At 45.3% G+C, this 8,595-nt stretch overlaps 1 pseudogene; it reads right to left on the reverse strand.

Moving 5' to 3' along the window:
• Positions 1–1,519: 1,519 nt before the first annotated feature.
• Positions 1,520–2,451, reverse strand: LOC140897244 (olfactory receptor 11A1-like; annotated as a pseudogene).
• Positions 2,452–8,595: the final 6,144 nt, after the last annotated feature.

The raw sequence follows: 8,595 nt of genomic DNA on the forward strand, positions 1-8,595 counted from the left end.
CCTCTGAAAATCAGGCCCTATATTTAGGGCTTTAAATTTAGGCCCCTAACTGGAAAATGTCAGGCCTGGTTTTGAAAGATGGTGAACATGCACAGTTTCAGTGCAACAGTTTCGGCACTCAAAAAAAGAAGTTAACCAAAATCAGATGACAATTTAAAGCATTCTGACTAGTCTGTGCAGGACCTGGAATTATAGGTGCCGACTCCATGGTTACTCCGGGGCTGGAGCACTGATGCAAAAAAAATCACAGCTAATTGGTGGTGCCACCAAACACCTGATCGGTGCCGCCGCCAAACAGCTGTTTGGCAGCTTGAGGGGGGGGGTTGGGGGAGGGGGGAACAGCGAGCGATGGGCGAGCAGGGGCCCTGGGGGAAAGGGTGGAGTGGGGGTGGAGCCTCCGGGCAGAGTGGGGGTGGAGCACCCACAGGGAAAAATAAAAGTCGACGGCTATGCCTGGCATTTCCATTTTGCGTAAAGTCCTGTGATTTTGAATCTGCTTTTGTTTTGCATTGGAACAAACCATCGAATTTTGACATTTCCTGGAAATGAAATTTTTGAAATAACTTTGTTTCAGGTCAATGGAACACAGAGGCAAATTTAGAGTAGAATAGAAAATAAAACAAATTGCAAAACGTTTTTTTTTTAAATAAATGTTTATCAGAATTTACACTCCTGCGGATTTCAGTGAAATGGCCAATCAGAAATTTTTCAACCAGCTCAAATTTTGACATGTGCTTGTGAAGGACAAATCCTTCTAAGGGCATTGGGGAAATAATCAGGTGCAGCAGCAATTTCTACAACTACAGCAGAAGATCAGCTTGCCCTGTACGGGACCTCCCTTCCACTGCTTGTGAATACGCAGGACTGGGGGAGTCCTATCTATACCTCCTGCACACCTAAACATGCCCCTTTTGGGCTATGAAGCACCTCATAATGGATGCATGAGCAGTGGATTACAGTAGCTTCCTGCTTGGATGCACTATGAATGGGAATGCACTCTGTTCACCCTCTCCCCATCCGAGTGGAAGAAATTCAACTGCTTCCAGCTGGCAGCCAGATTTTGGAAGGGAGCAATGGATCTAGTGAACTTAGTGGCTCCAGTGCTACAAACATAGGCAGGTAGAAGCAATCAGAGCCCAACAGAGGCCAGAAGATCCCAGCAGTGGACAATGGAGAGAAGCAGGGGCGAGCCCAGATCAGCAAAGGCTAGTAGAACCCAGTGCTGGGCAGTAGGACCGGCAGGGGCTGGTAGAACCCCACTGCAGCCAAAAGAGAGCAGCAGGGGTGGAGGGAGACCAGAAGACCAAAAGACTCCAACACAGAGCAGTAGAGACCATCAGAGACTATTACAGTCCTAGAGGGTGAGAAGAGCCCAGAGGATGATGATCAGGGAGCAGTGGAATAAGGATAATGCAGCCTGTTAGAATTCCCAGTAGTGGTGTCCCCAAGCCTCCCTCATGCAGTAGCAGCTATTGAGTGGGCCAAAGCTGGAGACTGGCCAGTGGCATAATCCCCCCGATTAGATTATCCTGGCAACTCTCCCACAGGCCTTGCTCACCTCCTGGTTCCTTAGGCTGTAGATGAGGGGATTGAGGAGTGGGGTGAGCACTGTGTAGAGCAGGGAGAGCGCCTTGCTGGAGTTCAGCCCCGTGCCGTCCCTGGGGACATGTACACAGCCACCAGCATTCCATAGAACAGCGTCACCACGGTGAGGTGGGAGGAGCAGGTGGAGAAGGCTTTGCGCCTCCCCGAGGCGGAGGGGACCCTCAGCACAGCCCAGCTGATGCAAACGTAAGAAGCGACTGTCAGGAGGAATGGGGAGGCTGGGATGAAGGACAGGAAGAACGTGATCATCTGGACCACGGAGGTGTCGGTGCAGGAGAGCTCTAGGAGGGGCTGGAAATCACAGAAGTAGTGGTCTATCTCGCAGGGCCCGCAGAAGCTCAAGGCTATATGCAACAGCTACACAATCCCCATAAACAGGAACCTGCCCACCCAGGACCCAACCATCAGCTGCCCGCAGACCCTGCCGTCCATGAGGGAAGGGTAGTGGAGCAGGCAGCACACAGCCAAATACCAGTCATAAGACATGGCTTCCAGCAGGAAGCACTCCACGGTGGCCAGGGCGCCGAAGAGATAGAGCTGCGCAAGGCAACCACCCAGATATATCATCACATTGCCTGTCTGGAGACCAGCGAGCACCACAGGGGAGATGTTGGAGGTGGAGACCATCTCCAGGCAGGAGAGGCTGGAGAGGAAGAAATACACAGGGGTCTGGAGATGGGGGTCCAGTAGCACCAGCACCATCAGGAGGAGGTTGGCAGCCATGGATATGATATAGACAGCTAGGAAGCCAGTAAAGAGCAGGATCCACAGTTCCTTGAGATCCCCAAATCCCAGGAGTAGGATGTGGGAGATGGTGGTGAGGTTTCCACTGCCTGTCTCCTGCATAGGGAGGGTCTGGGGGAAAGAGAGTCAGCAGATAATTATAAGACAATGAGAAAACTATCCATAAAACCTGCAGCTATGTGTCTTTGCGGGAAGTAGTGCTGTCTAGTGATTATAGCTGTGAAGGAGAGGAGTGCAGTCTAGTGGTTAGAGCAATGGAGGCCAGGAGTCAGGACTCCTGGATTATATCTTAACTCTGAGAAAGGCCTGAGATCTAGTGGGTTAGAGAAGGGGGTCTTAGCATCAGGACTCCTGGGTTCTATCCTATGTCTGGAAGGGCAATGGGGTTTAGCAAGGTAGAGGGAAAGTACTGGCCCTCCACCCCTATTGTGAATAAGAGGAAGTATCTTGAAGCTTGCTTCATTTATTTCTCTTCTTTCAACAATGTGACCTGGTCAAAACTCAGAATTTCCATTCCATGGGCAATCCTGACATTCTGAAATTGCCTTTCATCCCAGATCATAATGAAACAGCAACATTTCCAACAAAATTCTGACAAATTTCATTTCAGAGACAGTTAAAGAACCTTATCAAAATGTTGACGTGCTTTGTTGGGAGCACTTCCTGTTTACTTTATCATTTCTACTCGGTTCTATCTAGTCTATTAAACTTGAGATGATAGTCGAATCTCCATGCTTTGAAGTTACAGAAATAAAATACAGCACTTATTTGTCATAAAAAATGTGCCAAAATCGGTATGTTCCCATGAAACATTTACATTTTGTTGAATCAGCAAACTGAGAGGAAAACTGGTCATTCAGCAAATTGTGGAACAACTCCAGGCCCAACCTTTGCTGTGAACCCTGAGGATTCGGGACACCGTAGATAATAACTGATGATAGGTAGCACTATGTCAAGGTAAAAGCATGGGACTGTGTGCCAGGATAGGCCTCTCGTATCAAAAGGCTCAATTTTGGCCTTTGCCTCTGACTTGCTGGTGACCTTGAGTATGTCCCTTAACCTCTCTGTGCCTCACTTTTGTTATTTATTAAGTACAAGACACAGTGATGAACTAAGTCCTTTCCCTGGACAGTTTAAAATGTGAAGGGTCTTCACTGGGCATAGGGTCACACCCCAACAGGGGGAAATCTTTATCACAAGTGGGGCAGGGAGGCTTCAGCAGTTAACATGGGGAAATAAATGTAAACACTATTGTCCCTTGGCCTGCACAGGTAGCAGAGATCAATGATAAAAGTCAGAGATGTTTGTAGGGAATCCTGTTTATTTACAAAGAATGTGCAGAGGGCACTTTCCTCATTCAGCAATCCAAGTCTGCCTTCCCATTGAGTCCTGTGTCCAAAAGTAGCTCTGTCTCTTGGTTTTATCCCAAGGCTATGCTAACCCCAGTGTCATAAATATAAAGGGAAGGGTAAACACCTTTAAATCCCTCCTGGCCAGAGGAAAAACCCTTTCACCTGTAAAGGGTTAAGAAGCTAAAGATAACCTCGCTGGCAGCTGACCAAAATGACCAATGCGGAGACAAGATACTTTCAAAGCTGAAGGGGGGCGGGGAACAAAGGGTTCTCTCTGTCTGTGTGATGCTTTTGCCGGCACCAGAGCAGGAATGCAGGTCAGAACTCCTGTAAAGAGTTAGTAAGCAATCTAGTTAGATGTGCGTTAGATTCTGTTTTGTATAAATAGCTGATAAAATAAGTTGTGCTGAATGGAATGTATTTTCCTGTTTTTGTGTCTTTTTGTAACTTAAGGTTTTGCCTAGAGGGATATTTTTGGGGGGAGATGTTTCCAAGTGGGCACTTCCCCTGTTATCATTGTTAGACACTTTGGTGGTGGCAGTGTTTAACCTAAGCTGGTAAGAATAAGCTTAGGGGGTCTTTCATGCAGGTCCCCACATCTGTACCCTAGATTTCAGAGTGGGGAAGGAACCTTGACACCCTGCCTCTCTTGCTTTCTGCTTCTTTCTGCCTCTCACGCTCTTTCTGGAAATTAGACCCTTTTAAAGTGTCTCCAATTGGGCTCCCTAAAATCCTGGCAAATATTTTTTTGACAAATAATAGTCCAGTAGGTTTTTTCCTATCACTGGCATCCATTCTTCTTTAAAGACTATCCACATGGCCACACGACAATCCCCAGCCATACTGCTCCCTGAAAGAGCCACACAGAGCAGAAAATTGGGAAAAAACCTCTCATCAATGTACAGCAAATGCAGCAACCACAGTTAGAAACGGAGTTGGTTGGATGCTCTTTGATCACAAAAATTCTTCAGCAAATGTTGCTGTTCTTCACTGAATAATTTATGCCAAGTAGCAAATGACTAGTGATTTTCAGAGGGTAGGTACTCAGCACTTTCTGAAAATCAAGCCCTTGTAAAATGTCTCCTGTTGGGCACTGAAAAAAGGAGGCTTACAAAATCACGAGTTAAGTCTGAAAATCTTGGCCCTATCCAACTGATATTTTTTGCATATACAGATAAGAACATAAGGCCATACTGGGTCAGACCAAAGGTCCATCTAGCCTAGTATCCTGTCTTCTGATGGTGGCCAATGCCAGGTGCTTCAGAGGTAATGAACAGAAAGGCAATCATCAAGTGATCCATTCCGTCACCTATAGAGTAGTAAGGGGTTCTGGTTAAAATGTTTTAAAGCTCCTAAGTCCCATTTTCAAAAGCACCTTATTCACTTAGGAACCCCCGATGAAGGGACTTAGGCACTTTTGAACATTTTACCCTCTGTCTCACAATGCATTTTCAGTGCACCGTGGAAGCCTGAAGGGCGAAGGAAATGATTGTAGTTTAATATACCATAAATGTTACCTTTTTCCTTCACCAGGAATGTAGGATCGTCATGATGCAGATAGCAGCTGATGGGATCGTGTCAATTCATCTCTGTCTTCAGTTCATCAAGTCTTTTTTCAAGTGGTCGAGAGTTTGGTTGGAAGGAGACCAGCCACTGGCCAGAACCTGTGTCATTCTGGAAAAACAGCACTAGAAATGATGTTACCCTTTCCCTATTCTCTTTATAGGAGGCACAAACCTCCCCTGAGTGATCTTGTGAAAATCTCTTCCAAAGGGAATCATTAAAATATTGTGCATTTTTAGCATTTTTTTGAACTTAAGTACATGCCTTGGGGGACCAGCATTAAAAAAGAATCCTTTATATGTTTGTATTTTGTCCATTACTGAGCTTATTAATGAGAGCAAGTGGCCAGGACTTCATTTTACATCCATCAGAAAGATACATCCAGCAGTACAGCACTCCTGTGGTAAAATTGGAGAGAGTCCAGCGAAGGGCAACAAAAATTATTAGGGGTCTGGAACACATGACTTATGAGGAGAGGCTGAGGGACCTGGGATTGTTTAGTCTACAGAAGAGAAGAATGAGGGGGGATTTGATAGCTGCTTTCAGCTACCTGAAAGGTGGATCCAAGGAGGATGGATCTAGACTATTTTCAGTGATAGCAGATGACGGGACAAGGAGTAATGGTCTCAAGCTGCAGTGGGGAAGATTTAGGTTGGATATTAGGAAAAACTTTTTCACTAGGAGGGTGGTGAAACACTGGAATGCGTTACCTAGGGAGGTGGTGGAATCCCCTTCCTTAGAAGTTTTTAAGGTCAGGCTTGACAAAGCCCTGGCTGGGATGATTTAGTTGGGGATTGGTCCTGCTCTGGGCAGGGGGTTGGATTAGATGACCTCCAGAGGTCCCTTCCAACTCTGATATTCTATGATTCTATGATTCCTGCTAACTATGGTTACTCCTACTATATTGCTATGAACTGGGTGAAAACTTGTTACAGGTTGAGTGAAACATTCAAACTGATGTGTCAATTGGCCCTTCATTTAAGATAGTTGTAAGAGACAAGAGGCCAACAAGCTCTGCCCAGAAAGTAGCACCATGTGGGCATTCAGGATTGTACTGGGTATTGTGACCTGGCCTGTGAGAGAACACACAGAAAATGAGACCAGACAAGAACAGAGAGAGAGGCAGAGGCAACAAAGCCAAGCAGTGGCCTGTGAGCACAGTGAAACCTTGGCAAAATCTGAAGAAAGCTTGTGGATCTGTTGGATAGAGAAGAATGAGGGGGGATTTGATAGCTGCTTTCAATGAACTCAAAGGGGGTTCCAAAGAGGATGGATCTAGGCTGTTCTCAGTGGTGCCAGGTGACAGAACAAGGAGTAATGGTCTCAAGTTGCAGTGGGGGAGGTTTAGGTTGGATATTAGGAAAAACTTTTTCACTAGGAGGGTGGTGAAGCACTGGAGTGGGTTACCTAGGGAGGTACCCATGGGTTACCCATCCTTAGAGGTTTTAAAGGTCAGGCTTGACAAAGCCCTGGCTGGGATGATTTAATTGGGGATTGGTCCTATTTTGTGCAGGGGGTTGGACTAGATGACCTCCTGAGGTCCCTTCTGTCATAAATATAAAGGGAGGGCTAACCACCTTTAAATCCCTCCTGCCCAGAGGAAAAACACTTTCACCTGAAAAGGGTTAAGAAGCTAAAGATAGCCTCGCTGGCACCTGACCAAAATGACCAATGAGGAGACAAGATACTTTCAAAGCTGGGGGGGGGGGGACAAAAGGGTCTCTCTGTCTGTGTGTTGGTTTTGCCAGGACCAGAGCAGGAATGCAGGTCAGAACTCCTATAAAACGTCAGTAAGCAATCTAATTAGATATGCGTTAGATTCTGTTTTGTTTAAATGGCTGATAAAATAAGTTGTGCTGAGTGGAATGTATTTTCCTGTTTTTGTGTCTTTTTGTAACTTAAGGTTTTGCCTAGAGGGATTCTCTATGTTTTGAATCTGATTACCCTGTAAGGAATTTACCATCCTGATTTTACAGAGGTGATTCTTTTACTTTTTCTTCATTTAAAATTCTCTTTTAAGACCCTGATTGCTTTTTCCTTGTTCTTAAGGTCCAAGGGTTTGGGTCTGTGTTCACCTATGCAAATTGGTGAGGCTTTTTATCAAGCCTTCCCCAGGAAAGGGGGTGTAGGGCTTGGGGGGATTTTAGGGGGGAAAGACATTTCCAAGTGGGCTCTTTCCTGGTTATATTTGTAAGATGCTTGGTGGTGGCAGCAATAAGGTCCAGGGAGAAAAGGTAAAATAGTTTATACCTTGGGGAAGTTTTAACCTAAGCTGGTAAAAATGAGCTTAGGGGTTTTTTCATGCAGGTCCCCACATCTGTAAAAAAACCAAAACCAAAAAAAAACAACTTCAGGTCTGAAAGCAGTTAGAGTTTTTTTGTCTCTGCTTGGGGGCCAGAGCAGAGACAAAAGGGACTTGTCTTTTGTGAGCTGGAGTTTTCTCTACCTAAAGGCAGGGTAGTTAACCTCCTGCAGGGAAATTCACAAGTCTTCACAGACCTGAAGAGGTGGGTTTTTTTTGTTTGTTTTTTGTTTTTTTTTACCTAAGAGCAACTAGAGGGGTTTTCTGTCTATTTGCCTGGAGACAAAGGTGTTAGGGGTTTTTTTAAGAATTTTTCTGTAGGCTGACAATCACTATCAGAGAACACAGGTATCCGGTTACAGCACAACCTATATATTTTTTTGACAAGCCAAGTTTTTTGTTTCTTTGTTTGTTTTGTTGTTTTATTTCTAACTCTCAGGTGTAAAGTTAGTTAAAAACAGAGAGGGAAACATGACAGAGCCCAAGGCAGAAACAGCCAAAGAGGCTGCCCACAGGAGAGAACTCGAGGCAGTGAGAGAGATAGAAAAAAACCAAGAGGCTGCCCACAGGAGAGCTACCGAGTCAAAAAAACACCAAGAGGCTGTTCACAGGACAGCTATGCAGGCAAGGGAAAAAGAAATGGAGGAGAGGGAAAAAGAGAGGAAGCATGAACTGGAGTTGGAGAAGGTAAGGGCTGAGCGGAATCTACTGGATAACCCTAACAATCCTTCCCCAACAATCCACAAATGGGAGTGACTGTGTCCACAGTATGATGAATCCAGTGATACTGCTGAATATTTTCTCACCTTTGAGAAACTGCGCACTCTCCATAAAATTCCTGAAGCTCACAAGATGACCACATTGGTCGCAAAATTAACTGGAAGAGCTCTGGACATATTCAGTAAGATGCCTATTCATGAGGCTTCTGACTATAATAAGTTCAAGGATTTGGTTTTAAAGCAATTTCAAATAACATCTGAAACGTACAAAGTAAAATTTCGAACCCTTAAGTGAAGAACTGGACTAAGT

The sequence above is a fragment of the Lepidochelys kempii genome, chromosome 13, assembly GCF_965140285.1.
Source record: "Lepidochelys kempii isolate rLepKem1 chromosome 13, rLepKem1.hap1, whole genome shotgun sequence".
Lineage (NCBI taxonomy): Eukaryota > Metazoa > Chordata > Testudines > Cheloniidae > Lepidochelys > Lepidochelys kempii.